The sequence below is a fragment of the Lygodium microphyllum genome, chromosome 12, assembly GCF_053477565.2.
Source record: "Lygodium microphyllum isolate KBCC chromosome 12, Lygodium_microphyllum_v1.1.10, whole genome shotgun sequence".
Taxonomy (NCBI): domain Eukaryota; kingdom Viridiplantae; phylum Streptophyta; class Polypodiopsida; order Schizaeales; family Lygodiaceae; genus Lygodium; species Lygodium microphyllum.
This window is the reverse complement of record NC_141146.1, coordinates 35,650,905-35,668,903: the sequence shown is the minus strand read 5'-3', so window position 1 is coordinate 35,668,903 and position 17,999 is coordinate 35,650,905. Positions and strand designations below refer to the sequence as shown.

General features: G+C 38.7%; 1 pseudogene; it reads left to right on the top strand.

Moving 5' to 3' along the window:
• Window positions 1-9,272: 9,272 nt before the first annotated feature.
• Window positions 9,273-13,598, top strand: LOC148027633 (mitochondrial succinate-fumarate transporter 1 pseudogene; annotated as a pseudogene).
• Window positions 13,599-17,999: the final 4,401 nt, after the last annotated feature.

The following is a 17,999-nucleotide window of genomic DNA, read 5'->3' as shown; positions in this document are numbered from 1 at the left end:
TATTTCAGATGCCTATATCCCCCCCTCCCAAGAGACAAGTGGACTACCCACTTGACCTAGAGCCCCATTCCAAGCCAGTGAACAAACCCCCCTATAGACTCTCCAAGTGTGAGCGTGAAGAGATTACAATACGAATCAAGGAATTACTGGAGATGGGTTTCATTGAACCGAGTTCTTCCCCCTATGTATCCCCTGTCCTCTTAGTCAAAAAGAAAGATGGCTCCTTTCGCATGTGTATTGACTACAGAGATTTGAACAAAATTACAGTGAAGAACCGCTAGCCCATCCCATGGATTGATGATTTGCTAGATGAGTTAAAAGGGGCATGCTTTCTCACTAAGATTGACTTGCACTCTAGCTACCATCACATTCGTATGCGGACAAGAGATGAGGTCAAAATGGCCTTTAGGACTGATCGTGGACTGTACCATTTTCTTGTGATGCCTTTTGGGTTGACTAACACCCCTACCACCTTTCAAAGCCTCATGAACAAAATCCTACAGTCCTTTTTGTTCAAGTTCATGCTTGTTTTCTTTGATGACATCCTCATTTACAGCAAGTTATCTATGGAGCACTTGACACATGTTCATAGGGTGTTTGACATATTGAGAGAGCATTGACTCTTTGCTAAAGAGAGCAAATGTATATTCATGCAGACATCTGTGGAGTACCTGGGACACATTGTGAGAAAAATTTGTATACGAGCTAACCCCAAAAAGGTGCAATGTGTTAAGGATTGTCCCACTCCTTCCACCACCACCACCTTGCATGGCTTCCTTGACCTCTCTTCATTCTACTGACACTTAATTAAGCACTATGCCACCATTGTAGAACCTTTAACTGATCGCTTGAAAAAAGAGTCATTCTTTTGGGATACCACCACAGATCATAGCTTCAAACAGTTAAAGGACGCGCTTACTTCAGCCCCCATCCTTGTTTTCCCTAACTTCTCTAAGATCTTTACAATTTATTGTGATGCCAGTGGCCGGGGTATTGGTGCAGTATTGTTGCAAGAGCATGGTGTGATTGCATTTGAAAGCCGGAAGCTTGATGAGAAGGATATGCAAATGAATGTATACGACCAAGAGATGTTGGCCATCCTCCATGCCATCAAGAAATGGCACCACTATTTGTATGGCAGCCGCTTCCAAGTGAAAAGTGATCACCGAGTCCTCCAATACTTCTTGATGCAGTCTACTCTGACTTCAAGGCAAAGGCGATGGGTGGAAACCTTACAGAACTATGACACTTACATTTCACACATGCGGGGCAAGGATAATATTGTGGCTGATTCTCTCTCTCGAATGTGGGCATGTAGAGTGTCATCTATCTCAGAATTGCACTGTGATTGGGTTGAAGAGCTCCAAGAGGCTTACTTGTTAGATGATCATTTCAGCCACATATTTCAGAAATTACAGCATGGGGTTAGGGCTGAAAACTCCCAATATCAACTCAAGCATGGCCTTATTTGGTCCCATGGCAAGATCGTCATCCCACACACTTCCCCCTTCACGTAGAAGATCATGGAAGAAATGCATTCTTGCCCCACTGCCGGTCACTTGGGTGTTTTCAAAACATATGATAGGATTGCCAAGAGCTCTCATTGGAAAGGCTTATGGAGGGACGTCCAGGACTTTGTGACCAAATGTGTTCCATGCAAACAGAACAAGGATAGTACACTCAGGACCGCAGGCCTCTTGCAGCCTCTCCCTATCCCTGAAGGGAAATGGACTCGCATCACAATGGACTTTATCACCGGCCTTCCCATGACTAAGAAAGGGTGGAACAGTATCTATGTGGTAGTTGATCGCCTCACAAAAGTTGCCCACTTTATCCCCACTAAGGTCCAATATACTGCCTCTCAGGTGGCCACTCAATTTATGGAAAATGTCTTCAAGTTGCATGGCTTACCACAAGTCATAGTACATGATCGGGATGCAAAGTTTATGAGCAACTTCTGGCAGATGGTTTTCACCTCCATGGGGACCAAGCTTGCTCCATCCACTGCATACCACCCTCAGACTGATGGCCAAACTAAGAGAGTGAACAAATGGCTTGAGACATACTTGAGGCACTTTTGCCATGATGTACAGCATAGTTGGGATACGTGGCTTCACTTGGCTAAGTTTGCATATAATAACTCGACACACTCTAGCATTGGAGTTTCCCCTTTTGAGGCCTTATATGGGTATAAGGTTCCCCTTCCTACAATCTTGTTTACTAATAAGATCAATCCTCAAAGTCAAGATAAATTGGATCACATGCAAGCTTTACTTCAGCAATGAAAAATGAATCTTTAGAAGGCCCAAACACACATGAAACTCTATGCTGATGAAAGACGCAGGCATTTGGAATCCCAAGAAGGGGAATTGGTCCTTCTGAAAGTGCCTAAGTACTGCTATTCCACTCTCAAAGAGGGTAGCAGTAACAAGCTAGCCCACCACTTCTATGGCCCATACCACATCTTGAAGAGAGTTGGCGACTTGGCCTATCACTTAGAACTCCCCCCTACCACCAAAATCCACAATGTGTCTCATGTCAGTCAGCTGAAACCCTTTGTAGGCTCCTCAGTGGACTATGTGGAAGAACTTCCACCCATCGATGAAGAGGGCATCACTCAATATGTACCTTAAGCAATCATTGGGCAGTGAGATAAGCACTTACAATATCGATCCATCAAAGAATACCTCATCAAATGGCAAGGCCTACCCTTGGAAGAAGCCTCTTGGCGCCCAACAACCATCCTCGATGAATTTCCCTACCTCCGTGAACCCCAACGGCTGGAAGACTAGCTGGTCATGCCCCAACTTGCCCACTTCCCGCCCACAAACTGTACACAATTTAAGAACAATTTTATACTTTCTCAAATCACATGCATGTGCATTCTACATAGGCTGAAAGTACTCATCATAAGCCACCTATCACATGCCACCTATCAAAATTTATGACCCGTTTACTTCAACTGACTATTTCAGGACTACGTGATATCCCTAGTCTCTCCACACCTATTCTTCATTGTCAAGGGTTCTGAGTAGTACTCTGCAACCCTCCCTTAGTCTGCCCATCACTCCCCTCTATTTCTCCTTGTTTTTGAGGGAAAAAACCTTCCGAGTGGGGATAAATTGTAACAAGCGGGATACACACCGACTAGGATTTTGACACCCCGTTACATTGACCGGGGTATTTAAGGTATAAGAGCCCCAGATTAGGGCGATCGGTTATTATCAAGATCATACTCTTCACCTTCTCTCCAGCTTCCATGGCTTCCTTCTCCCTGCTCTTCTCTTTTCTCTCTTTCTCTCTCCTCTTCTAGTCTTCTTCCTTCTTCTTCTTGTCCTCTTTCTCTCTCCTCACCTCTCCTTCTCTCTCCCCTCAGCCTCTTTCATTACATCATTTCCTCCCTCTCCCTCTCCCTCTCCCTCTCTCATTTCCTCTCCCTCCCTCTCCCTCTCCCTCTCCCTCTCTTTCTCTCTCATTTTCTCTTCCTCTCTCAGTACACACGAATTATGCCAAAAACAAGTAAAAGAGAGAGAGAAAACACAAAAGCAAAGCAAGAATGGACAATGCACTCACCGTAAAGGCTCGATCATTTCCTCTCCCTCCCTCTCCCTCTCCCTCTCTTTCTCTCTCATTTCCTCTTCCTCTCTCAATACACACGAATTATACCAAAAACAAGTAAAAGAGAGAGAGAAAACACAAAAGCAAAGCAAGAATGGACAATGCACTCACCGTAAAGGCTCGAAGAAGGGCTTGGTGGCTCCTCTTCGCGACGGCGGCTCCTCTTGGCCCTCTGTACATCTCTTCCTCTTGGCCCTCCATACACCTCTTCCTCTTGGCCCTCCATACACCTCTTCCTCTTCTTCCCGAACGGCGGTGGCGGTAGTGAGAAACCTTCTTTCTCCCTCTTTCTCTCTTTCTTTCCCTCTCAAATGCAAGATGTTTGTTCTCCCTCTCGCTCTCCCTTTCGCTCTCTCTTTCGTGAATGCACATAAAATAACGCGCTCGCGTTTCGGCTCGCGTTTTTTCCGTTTGAGTACCGTCGCTATTAGTGTTGCATTTACGATGCTAATAGCGACAAAAATAGCGACACCGCTATTTCTCATCGCAAATCGTTGTCACTATACCCTCATATCCTTGTAGTGAAAGACAGAATTTTGTCCGGAAAGAGTTAAATGCACCTCTTCTAGACGTGTCAAAATCCTGTCACAATCCACAATATGGTCTACAACAAACTATCTCCATCCACGTGCATACATCTCTTCATTCTTTTCATCCACTTCACACCCTTTGATTGGAACATCATCCAAGAAGGACATAGTCAATTATGGTATAAAATCCTTGAGTACCCTATTCATAGCATTTGTCATATGTGCCACTCAGTTTGTTGCTCCCTGTGGGAGAGTACACATCCGTACTAACCCCAAGGGAGTCTTCATGGTTGTGATATCCCTGCTTTCAATTGCAAGCTAAAACTGATCATAACCCGAGTAAAGATCACCCAAAGAATAGATTGCTCTGTCTATAAAAGCCTCTGCAAAGTCATCAACCATAGGACTGACACCCACATTTCTTACGGTTACTTTATTGACCGGTTGCATGTTTTGAATAAGTCTCAAAGCCCCATTCTTTTTTGGCACAGTAAACCAATGATTTGAGTACATGGATGAAGAAGTCTCCAATATCTTCATGTGAATCTTTTCATTTAGCAAATCCATCAGCTTTGGCAAGTGAGCATTAGGCACTAGAATAGGCCTCAAGTTCCATGGTACATGTGGCACAGTAAATATGACCATAGGAGAGAAAACATTTGGATCCACACAACCTATTTCACTTGGTTGAAATGAAAATGCATTTCCATGTCTAGCCAACATCTGCATAAAATAGTCTCTCTCAACAGGCAAAAGAAACCCTTTTGCACCAACTTTCAATTCATGTAATGTTTCAGATGTAAATTGATGACCTATATCATTAGGATCTCGCAAGCTTGGCTGCCTTGACACTTTTTCATACATTCCCTCACTCTCTGCAAAGAAATTGGTTTCACCTTTTTGTCAACTATCTTATACTTTGTTTCCACAAGTGCTTCAGCCCATTGTAATCCTTCCTACGGACTAAACAATGCTATAACATCATACGTATCCAAAGAACATACTGACAATACTCTGTTTCTTGCCTCATTTTCTGCATGTATAGTTGCTAAAATTTCAACCATAGTGTCAATAATATTCAACCCATAAAAGATGCCTGAAAGGCCATCATTTTTTGTTAACAACCCCAATGCTCTTAGTTCCTTAGTAGCCTGTTTTATAGATATGCGTTTAGCCTTGCACATAGCTTCCATAGGCTTAAACCAACATGAACTATTTACTATAAACTGAGAATTACCAATAGTAAATACAAGAACACCCTCTGAACAACACTACTATAGCCTTGCATTACAACAATACTTGCTTAATGAAAATTCAGGTCTTTGAATTCCCTTGCATTTGGAACCAAAGGAGACTCTCGAAGCATATCCCAATTTCTAGGATGATTAACACAAACAGTAAGAAATTGGATTGTTCTTCTCCCATCCTTGCCTCTGACTCTTGCATAAGCAGAACCATCATTAAGCACCTTCGTTTCCATATGCACACATGTAATATAGGGCTGTCCCAAAATCACTTTTACATTAGGACATGCAACATAGAGCTCCCCTGAAGAATTATTTGTAGCCCTCATATGCCAACCATGATCAGTGTCTACAGGCTATGCACCATTTTCATACAATCCATGCTCAATGACATTTATCTCAGACCCATGGTCAAGTAAAGCAACATAAGGAGTTTCACACTCCCCTATTTTCACTACAGTTTTAGTGGTAGCTCTAGCCCAATGATTACTTGTGTAGTGACTTTGAGAAATAAATCCTAGAGTTTCTTCTCCATATTGTTGCATTTTCCTTACTCCACCATGCATATTGCTATAAGACAATGCATTTTTAGCCACTTTCTTCTCCTTTCCATATGCTATCCATTGATTAGTAGCATCCTGCATAGACAATCCTGTACTTAATTCATACCCATATTCAGCTTGAATACCCAACAAACTTGTTTCCTCTTCAAATTGCAGCAATGCACTAGTGGTATCACCAAGAAACTGATGCTTCCTTTTAATTATGTCAATGATCTCATCATGAAATTATCACTTGGCAATGCCAAGCACCTCTCCCAAGGTAAATTCCACCCAACTGTTTAAGATCCGTTTTTCAAGAACCTTCTTAAGATCTGTGGTTGTCTCAATGTCAGATTGCAACTTATATCCTGGCTGCTTGCCCTTCTTTTTGCCCTCTTGTTTGTTATCCTGTTTTTGCTCTTGAGTGACCTCTTTCATAACATGTTTGGGAGGTGACTGATTTCCAGCTTTAGGCTGATCCACACTTCTTATTGTTATTCTTTTAGATGTCCCTACAATATCTTCATATCTTTTGTGTTTTCCTTCCACAAGTACATCTGTGTTTTGAACCTTTGCTAAATATGCATACACTGAATATGCATCTACCAGTGATTCCCAACCAGTTATGCCACACGAATGTCTTGCCCTACATGAGACATTTCACTATCAATGACCTTTCTCTTTTCAGTTGCATGTAAAGCATGTGTTCATATTTCAGCCTTTGGACCAACCATCACTTGGCCATGCATTCTATCCAACTGTAGATCAAAAGTAGAAGCATGTACCGCTGCATAATCATTTCGGACAGCCAAGTCTTCCAACAACTTTTGCATACCTCCCTTTCCAAAATTCAAAGCAAGAGGAAATATCATTTCAGTTTGTGCATGGATCTTGCAATCTTTCCAAAAGATAAGCTGTCGTGCCAAGGCCTCCTGATAGATAGCCCAATCCTTTCTCTCGTACTGCAAACTGTCACACCACATACATCTTTTTCCAGGATTAGGGGCTATTGCATGTCCCCTTTCATCCCGCATGCCTTTGGCTGATTCATCTAAGACATCTTCCCTGATAGAGGGAACAATAGCAGGTACAACCATAGGGTTAGCCAGAGAAGTAGGTGGCTTACTAGATACATCAACTGTCTTGACCGTAACAGTGGGCAAGCTAGACACATGCAATCTTTCTCTTCTTCTATGCTTCTTCACAAGTGCACTAACAGCTTCCTTAACATGTCTCCACTCTGTTTTCAAACTTGTCTCTGTAGTCTGATCCTCTAGCAAATCATCAAGCTTCTCTTGAAGCTCAGGATCAGTTGCGTGTAGAAACAATTCAATTTTCTAACTTGCAAGAGCTTGCTGTTATATAAGATCCAACTGCTCAAATCGACTTTCAAATTCTCTTAACAATTCTATAGCCACAAGACCCTTATTGGGTTGTAGAATCCACTCTTGAATGGAGGAAGTGGTTATCATTAACGTGCTCTTAATAAATGGCATCATTTTTTTTCACACTTGCTACAAAGACTTACAATATGCTGACCCAGAACTTGCACATCTACATTGGCAATATTCTGAAGATCATGGCACAAAAAATGAAACGCAAATGTGGCAGCCTCAAAAGCATCGCAAACAAATGTAGAAAGGTGGCAACTTCAGTGTTTTCCAAAACAAAGGGGAAGAATAATAAATGAAAAGATTAAATGTTTTGAAAAGTGTATAAAAGATATAAAGCTTAATGTTTTTTTCTCAACATTCAAGTTATTAAAACCTCTAAAAAGCAAAAGCTTTCAAAAATCTCAATGTGCATGTAGAGATCTATTTAAGGAGGAGTAAGTGAAGAGCAAGAGGCCTTCCCCTTTTGAATGAAATTTGTAAACTTGTGAGAATGGGATCCCATATATGACTATGGTTCTTTGTGAAGAGTTTTTTGAACACTGCTAGAGTTTTGGACGTTGCTCAGATGAGGCTTGGTGTATCAAATATTTAAGAAGTATTAAGAAGATTATTTGTTTCTGAACTCAAGATTTTCATGTTTGAATGTTTTTGTATGCTTTACCCAATGTGTGTCTTCCAATTTTTTAGAGCTATAGTAGTTTTGTTTGGGTATGTGTGTTGTTCGAGTCTTGTTCGTGAAAGTTTACAAATTTTCATTTTGAATTGTTCAATAACAAATTCAATATCCTATCCGGCACTCCTTATTACCTCATTCGAGTAGTGAGTGAAGCTTGTTCTCGATCACCGCTTGCTTAACCATGTGAACAAAGGCAAGTTTATTTAAAGAAAAAGAAGTTTTCGAAGACTCAAAGGGTCGTACCTACAGAAAATGTTCAAATGGGTCCACATGATAGCTCATTGTTAAGGCGGTCATGTTATTTTGAGTTGTAGTGAATCACTCCCAACTTTATGGAAATGTCAAATCAAGAAATGTTATTCATATAGAAATCAAATGGAATTGTATAAGTTGTGCTAATTGAAAGGTTTGGAAGTATAAGAGATCATGGACCTTGCAAGAGGACTTTGGAATGTATGTGGTGGACTATAAATGCTCTAACCTGGCTAGTAGTTCAAGGGGTTACACAATTTCTACTTTGGTTCAAACTTTTGAAGTTTCTCAAAGATATACTCCTTCACTGTTGTTGTTGAGAATTTTTGAAGTCTTGAACAAGAAGAAGTGGTAGAGATTTGCAAAGAGAAAGAGTTGTTTGTCAACTACTATGATGATGGTTGTGTAAGATTATTTACTATCAAAGAAGGGGAGAGCATGGTCTATGCTTGTACATTCTCTTGAGCCCCAATTGTCCACCTATAAGAAATCATCTATATAATGGGCGTTCAAATGATATTAAGAAACACCCTTTCTTTACATGGTAGAAGGCCTTAAAATGACTCCTTTTACTTTACTAAACTTATAATTTTTTTAATTTTTTAATTAAAAAGTCCCTTTTGTTAATGTAATCCTATAAATTATACTAAATATAATGCCCTTTCTTTTGAACTCAGGTGGTATCTTACATGTTCTCTAAGGTGGACCCTCTAGGCTCTTGAGCTAAAGGACTCATCTTGGATGTCACATGCATGGAGAGTGTTTTTTGTTTCTTAACTGCGATGATGGTTGTGTAAGATTGTTTACTATCAAAGATGGGGAGAGCATGATCTATGCCCATACATTCTCTTGAGTTGAAGGGCTTTTCGTGAGTGTCCCATGGAGTGGTTATATTAAAATTTTATTTTTAGAGGATTGGATTGATGCATTAGAAATTTTAATGTGAGAATAGGACCACAATTGCATCAGGGGAGGAAGGGGTTCTTGGTTTGTGGGCTAGTGTTGGTCCTATAATCATGAGAAATTGTGGAAATCAAAAACAAATTTCTAGATCTATTGATGGGATTGTGGAAGCATTGTATCTGCAACCAATAGATGTTATCAAGACATGGCTTTAGTTAGACATAAAGGTGGCCATTATAAGGGGATATTGCATTGTGGAAAGTCAAGTGTCCAACAAGAAGGAGTGAGAGCTTTATGGAGGGGTATTACTCCATTTACAACACATTGATGGGATCAAATGTAGCTCTATAGATAGCGTTCAAGGATCCTGAGATTGGAAATAATAACCCTATTGATAGATTGGCTACGGAATAAGGTGTAGGTGTCCTTGGGGCCCTCGGGATTGTGGCTCCTTTTGAGGTTGTGAAGATCAAACTTTAGTAGTATATTCAGTATTGTCTCCATATTTTTAATGCTATAAAGGTCATGTCCATTGTGCTGCAACAATTATTCAAGAAAAGGAAGGGTAGAAAAAGTTAAAGTGGGTGATTCAAAAATAGTTGTTTGAACATTGTCCCAAGGAAAGTGTGAGAAAATGTAGTTAGACTTTAGCTTTGAGAGAAAGTCACTCTTTCGCATACTAGTACTTCCAATAGTGTCTATTTGTGTAGATACAAAACACATGTTGTTGGGGATGAATCTGATGACTTTGATGATGAAGACTCATAATAGGAAGATTATCCGTTCAACCAGATGGATATCCGTTAACAATTACGCAATTGGCCATGCCTGTATCTTGAGAGAAAACAAATAAGATGAGATTGTAGAATCTGCAAACCATGAACAAGACGAGCGTAGTTGAGACGTGTGACAATCAAAATAGGGAGATGCACATAAGAATGACGAAAAGTATTGAGTGACTAAAAAGAAAGCCCGAAATAGAGAGACGTAACGTGCAAGACGAGATGGCGCATATAAGAAAAGTGCTATTTCGGTCGAACAAAGAATGTGAACGAGAATAAAACATCGCTAAAAATAGCAAGATGTTTGCTTATCGTAATCAACGTCATTAATGAAGATGAGTGATTAACGAACTGTAATTGGGGATTAACGAACTGTAATTAGAATTATAGTTTTAAATAAAGAATCGCAGATTCGAGTAGAATTGTTGTCTTGAATCTTGAACTGTCATAACTTTTGATCCAGAACTCCGATTGACAAGTGGTTTTGATAGGATTCGAGAGCACGAGGAGAGCTATGCAAAGTTCATGTATCAAATCATCACTTCCGCAAAGAATTCAATCAAGTATAAACAATGAAACAACTTATCTTCCTTGTTGTTGCTACGCATCCATAGCTCTAATACCATGTTGAGATGTTGACAGAGAGAGAGAGTACGAGAGAGATACACAAGACATGCTCCGAAAGAATGATTCATATTGATGTAGAGTTAGTATATATAGGTGATGCCCAAGTCAAGTGAGAGATGATATATATAGTTGTAATAGGACGCATGTCCCAGAATCTCCCAGTTCACTCCTTCTTCTTCTAGTTCAAAGTGTTGTTTTCAGACTGTGAATTGTGATCACAATGTGTGCGAATTTTTCCATCTTTCTTTATTATGAAAAATCCCAAAAATGATTGAATAAGTAAATTACTTTTTGCATGCCATCCTAATCTAGAAGCTTTTCTAACTTTTAGGAAATTTACAATAAATATATCAAAAATATGCTAAAAGTGTCCAAAAATCTAGTATTTTTAGACCATCCATGCCACAGACACTAGCACTAATGACTTAGATCACATTGAATCTCTACATCAATAAGAAAGTCAAATGATGATATACTCCAGAGTTTTTCACACTATGCTTGCATAATGGCATAACAATGGGCTAGATAATTATCATATCCTAACCATGGGTTTGGTTAACAACAAGCTTATGTATTGCATTTTGGGAGAATATACCAATTTTGGAAACTGGGTGATCATTCGCAACAGGAGCGAATTCTACAAAAGAATATATGGAAGCAAAGGTAATTGGCTTGTTTGCGGCAATCATTGACATGAAGAGTCCTCATCCTCATATTATTGAGTAATGGAGATATCTAGCAATGATTGTACCAGCTTGATGGATATGATCATGGTAGCTACACTGAGGTCAAATAGAACAAAGACCACAGGTGATATTTTGGAGAATATATTGCACCTTGTGGTGTTTTTCAAGAGACACACAACTGTGCACAAGGGTCAAGGCACCAGGGCAAAGGTGAATCTAATTTTTAAGATCCAAGTGAATAGAGGAGTAAAACCAAAAGGATCAAATGGCAAAGTTTTTGGAGGCTATGACACACAAAAATGGAGGAAGTGGTTATCATTAACGTGCTCTTAATAAATGGCATCATTTTTTTTCGAGCTTGCTACAAAGACTTACAATATGTTGACCTAAAACTACGACATCTACATTGGCAATATTCTCAAGATCATGGCACAAAAAATTAAACGCATATATGGTAGCCTCCAAAGCATCGCAAATGAATGTGAAAAGGTGGAGACTTTTGTGTTTTTCAAAAAACAAAGATGAAGAATAATAAATGAAAATATTAAATGTTTTGAAAAGCTTATAAAAGATATAAATCTTAATGTTTTTTCTCAATGTTGAAGTTTTTTAAACCTTTAGAAAGAAAAAGCTTTCTAAAAACTCAATATGTGTAGATATTTATTTAAGGAGTAAGTGAAGAGCAAGAGGTCTTCCCCCTTTGAATGAAATTTGTAAACTTGTGAGAAGGGGGTCCCATATATGAGTATATTTCTTTGTGAAGAGCTTATTGAACATTGCTAGAGTTTTGGATGTGGCTTAGATGAGGCTTGGTGTATCAAATATTTAAAAGGTATGAAGAAGACTATTTGTTTTCGGACTCAAGATTTTCATGTTTGAATGTTTTTATATGCTTTACCTGTTGTGTGTCTTCCAAATTTTTAGAGCTATAGTGGTTCTGTTTGGGTTTGTGTGTTGTTCGAGTCCTATTCGCAAAACTTTACAAATTTTCATTTTGAATTGTTTGATACAAAGTCAATATTCTAACCCCTGCTCCTTATTGACTCATTTGAGTAGTGAGTGAGGCTTGTTCTTGATCACCGCTCGCTTAACAACGAAACAAATGCAAGTTCGTCCAAAGCAAAAGTAGTTTTCAAAGACTCAAAGGGTGTGTATACCATAGTGGTGTTTATGGAATAATGCATGTGGATAATTATCAAGGAGTTTCTAGTTTGGCTGAATGCATAAGGGAAGCATCATACCTAGGGAAAGTGTTCAAATGGGTCCACATGATAGGTCATTGTTAAGGTGGTCATGTTATTTTGAGTTGTAGTCAATCACTCCCAACTTTTATGAAATTTTCAAATCAAGAAATGTTCTTCATACAGATTTCAAATGGAATTGTATAAGTTGTGCTAATTGAAAGGTTTGGAAGTATAAGAGATCATGGACCTTTCAAGAGGACTTGGGAATGTATGTGGTGGAGTATAAACATATCACTTGGCTAGCAGTTCAGAGGATAAAACAATTTCTACTTTGGTTCAAAGTTTTGAAGTTGCTCAAATATATACTCCTTCACTGTTGACGTTGAGACTTTTTAAAGTCTTCGGCAAGAAGAAGTGGTACAGATTTGCAAAGTGAAAGAGTTTTTTGTTAGCTAAGATGATGGTTGTGTAAGATTATTTACTGTCAAAGAAGAGGAGAGCATGGTCTATGCTTGTAGATTCTCTTGAGCCCCGGTTGTCCACCTATAAGAAATCATCTATATAATGTGTGTTTAAATGATATTAAGAAATACCTTTTCTTTATATGCTACAAGGCCTTAAAATGACTCCTTTTACTTTAGTAAACTTATGAATCTTATTTAAATTGTAATTAGAAAATCCATTTTGTAAATGTAATCCTATAAATTATACTAAATATAATGCCCTTTCTTTTGAACTTAGGTGGTATCTTACATTTTCTCTAAGGTGGACTCCCTAGGCTCTTGAGCTGAAGGACTCATCTTGGGTGTCACATGCATGGAGAGAGTTTTGTTTATTAGCTGCAATGATGGTTGTGTAAGATTGTTACTATCAAAGATGGGGAGAGCATAGTCTATGCTGATACATTTTCTTGAGCTGAAAGGCTGATCTTGAGTGTCTATGGTTCTTTTTAGAGAATTTGATGGATGCATTAGAAATTTGAATGTGAGAATACAATCACAACTGAATCAGGGGAGGAAGGGGTTCTTGGTTTGTGGGCTAGTGCTAGTCCTATAGTCATGAGAAATGGTTTAAATCAAAAAGTAATTTCTAGATTTTTTGGTGGGATTCTGGAAGCATGCTATCTGGAGCTAATAGATATCATTAAGACCTGGCCTTAGTTAGACAAAGGTGGTCATTATAAGGGGATATTGCAATGTGGAAAGTCAATTGTCCAATAAGGAGTGAGAGCTTTATGGAGGGGTCTTACTCCATTTACAACACACTTAACCCTAAATTATACTCTGCAAATGGGATCAAGTGTAGTTCTATAGATAGCATTAAAGGATCCTAAGATAGGAAGATTAGCCTTATTGATAGATTGGCTGTGGAATTTGGTGTAGGTGTCTTGGAGGCCCTCAGGATCGTGGCTCCTTTTGATGTTGTGAAGATCAAACTTTAGCATCATTGAGGATTGTCTCCACATTTTTAAAGCTAATACAAAGGTCATATCTATTGTGCTACAACAATTATCTAAGAAAAGGAAGGGTAGAAAAAGTCAAAGTGGGTGATTCAAAAATAGTTGTTGGAACATTGTCCCAAGGAAAGTGTGAACAAATGCATTTAGACTTGATCTTTGAGAGGAAGTCACTCTTTCTCATAAGAGTACTTCCAACAGTGTCTATTTTTGTGGATACAAAATGGATGTTGTTGCGGATGAATCTGATGACTTTGATGATGAAGACTCAGAAGAACAAGATTTTGTGATGAGGAAGACAACCCAAGCTAAAGGTTTCTGAGCAAGAGGCCAAGCTAAAACTAGCTACAAAGGCTCCTGCAGCAAAGGATGAGAAAGTACTAAAAGAGTCTAAGACTCAATATAAAAATCAAGAAGTAAAGCCACACAAAAAAACAATGAGAAGGCAAGAAGCAAATTATAGTACATGAAGTTGCAGAGAAAGATGAAGAATGTGATGAAGAGAAAGAAGAAAAGGACTATCTGGAGAAAGTATTTTAAGGAAGAAGAAACATGTGGATATAGCGTGGCCACTTTTTCTAACAAGCTTAGAAAGGAAGGATGATAATCTATAGACAAATAATAAAAATGAGGAAGATTGTTAGAAAAATTTAAGAAAAGTGACCTACAATGAAACATTTTTGGCTCTTAGAAAAGTAAAACTTAATGAAAACAAGCTTTTGTGTTAGCAAAAACCTATATATAAGAGAGAGGACAATGAATCAAGGACACTTCTTCAAGTTAATTCCACACTTCTTATGTGAGAAGAGAGGAGGGACGTTTATAAGCTTTCAAGGGTTTTTTTTGTCAAATTTCTGCATGCCTAAGGCTGAAGGCTCAATGTATAACCACTACCCAAAAGACGTATGAAGAATACACACAATTATGTTCTTTTGAGCTCACATTTTTTAAAATTTTGTTTAAAGGTCTTAGAAGTTCTACTTTGTGCATGCTTTTTCTTGTAATTGAAGTTACAAGTGGCATAATCCTTCCTTTTTTCTTGTGTCTTGGTTGTTAGTTTTCAAAAATTCATGTTGAGTTTAGTAGATAGACAAAGCCAATGAGACAAGTAACACTCCTTGTCATCTCATTCTTGGGTTTTATGAGAGGATTATCTTTGATCACAACTTGTGAAACATCTCTTTTAGGTCCCCCTATTGAGTGCCATAAAGAATGACTTTGTTGAGATTTGTTGAGTTGTTTTCAATGGCTAGTTCTTTTCCATAATTTCACAATACAAAAGGAGAGGATCCTCAACAATTTCTCAAAAAACTAGAGCTTGGATGTATCATCCAATGAATAACAAACTCAACCTTAAAACTTCAAATGTTAAAATTTTAATTGTTGGATGAAGGAAGAAATTGTTTTGAGGATTATGAACAAACTCTTGGATTGCACAATCCTCTTGTTCCTATAGAATATGAAGATACCAAACATGCATTTCTTAACTGATTTAAGAAAAACTAAAACTTTGTGAAGACCCTTGGAAAAAAATAGAAACTTGTCATAAAAAAGAAGACCTAACCATATAACTTTTTACTTTAGAGCACACTCAACTTGGGATCATTTGAACACATCCCTAGCCCCAAGAGAGAGCACCGAACATGCTAAAAATAAAACATTTTGTGGAAAAATGACAAGGAGAGGTGAGAATAAAAGTAGAAATTAAAGAACAAAGCACCTTTTGAAGAAATAGTGATGATAGCAATAGAAAAAGAAACAAATTTTGAGAAACTTAAAAAGAGGAAACCATATAGAACATCTAACAATGAAAACAAAGATAAAAAATGGCACAAGGGGATAGACAACATTATTAAATTTTAGCAAGACAAAATGCTCAATTAGCTTCACAAGTTGAGGATTAATTGTCAGGACAAATGTGCATCATGAGGCTAGGAGCTTTGAGAGGCACACCTTTAAGAAGAGGTAATGGGAGACAAATGGGACAAAATAGTCAAGAAAATATGAGACCAGAAAGAGGAGGAAATGGAAGAGGATATTTTAGAATATTGTTGATTTGTTATTTATACGAGGAGATAGGTCACATAAGCACAAATTGTCCATATCCACCAAAAGCAGGAGGGGAGATGTAATGTTTGCCTAGAATCTTCACAATGAACAAAATGATTATGGTATAGAAATAAAAGCCCATACTTCTTAAATACCAAGGTGTACGGAAGAAGAGAAAGGAAAGATTTCCATAAACTATATCCTTGTCAAAAAAAGGGTGAGGAAAATAAAACTATACATATGTTGCCAACAATGAAAACGAGGAGAAATGTAGCGAGATGTGAACTTGAGACTAGTAAAGTTGGTGAGGAAAAAGGGAGAAACACTACAACATATACATGCTATAACGACCTTTATAATGACATTTTCTTTATATATGAAAAATATCCCCGTCGTCGCTATTAGCGTCGCTACAAAACAGTCGCTATTTGCCTCGCTATTTTCGTCCCTAATTTCATTAGCGACGGTTACAGAGGAATTTCTGATGCTAATACCGACGATTGCAGAATTATTTTGTGATGCTAATACCTAAGGTTGCAAAAATAAAATAAAAAATTGTGGCAGAGCTGCAAATGCAGCCCTGCCACAGTTAGCCACACAAGGCTAAGAGACAATTCGTGTTGTCAAAGAAGTTAGACAATCAATCCCAAATAATGACAAGACTTTGCAAATAAGTACTTTCATAACATTAATTAACGCAAATGTGCACTGCATTGATAAAGAAAATAACAGAACTTAAATTGAGAAGTGCTACCGCGACAAAGCAAATATGTATACACCTGTACGTCAATATGTGGTGAATAACATGGAGATGTGTATATGGAGTCATGCTACAACATAGAAGTCTGAATCATATACACTTAGCTATTACATATGGAGGATAGAGGCCATAAGGCCTTACATAATACAACATGGGGAGTAATCCTATGTAGCCTAATCTGCTCTCTACGACTGATCCGCATCAGACAACTCCTCTCGCTATAGTGGCATATCGAAGGGAGCCTGCAACAGCAAATACATATATAATTGTGAGTACCAAATACAAACTGACATATAATGACAGATTTCTCAAATTAGGAATGATATTTATTACTACTTACCAGTCCTGTGCGAGCATAGAGCTTCTTGATTAGGGCACTGAAGCAATGCTTCTCCCCGTATGTCACCTCTAGTGCAGTCGGGTCGAGATTCGTAAAATCTTGTTGTGGCACACAAACATTGAAAAACAACGTACTAGAGATTCATGTTCAAAATACATACATCAACATGGATGTCATTAAATTAGAGTATTCTACCCTATTAATACTTACGAAATCTGCGAGGAATGTTGCATAGCCAAAGCTACCAAGGTGATGCACTGATCCTGCGTCCAAGCATGCCTTTGTTGCATCCTTCTGCTGCTTCCACTTGTCTAGAGTGGATGTCGCCTCATCCTGGAGATTACTCCAGTCCTCTGTATCCAGCCACTCCGGCTTCGATTTTCCCTGCTTGACTGCTTCGTGTGCATCAGACCATCTATGCGACTGATAGTCACGCATATGCGTCATCATCCACCCTCTCGAAAATCTATCATTGCTAGAGGGCTGAGGGAACTCTCGATACAATGTATCGATTATGTACTCCTTGCTGGCATCTGGGATCTGCTTCCACTTGTCTATAATGTTGTGCCGAGATACTTGTTGGCACAACTCATGCATCCTAGAGATGACAGCTTTTCCCTCATCATTCATGTATAAATGGCCAGTGGCCTTATTTATGAGATACGAGTAACCTGCAAGATTTTGCAAACGGGTACTTTCATGACATTAATACAAATGTGTCAAACACAACTTGAATTGATAAGTGCTACTACAAAAAAGGATGTGAAAATATATACTTGGAGGAGTGGGTTTCGTGTACTTCTTGTCGGTCCTAGGAGTGATTGGTGGGTGCGTGAACTTGGAAGCTTCTGTTGCTGTAAGAAGCCACGTGGAGAGAGAGGAAGCAATCGATCTGGGGACTGACGACATCCTCGGCTTCAGACGGCAGCAAATGGAGATGCTAGCGGCGCACTCAG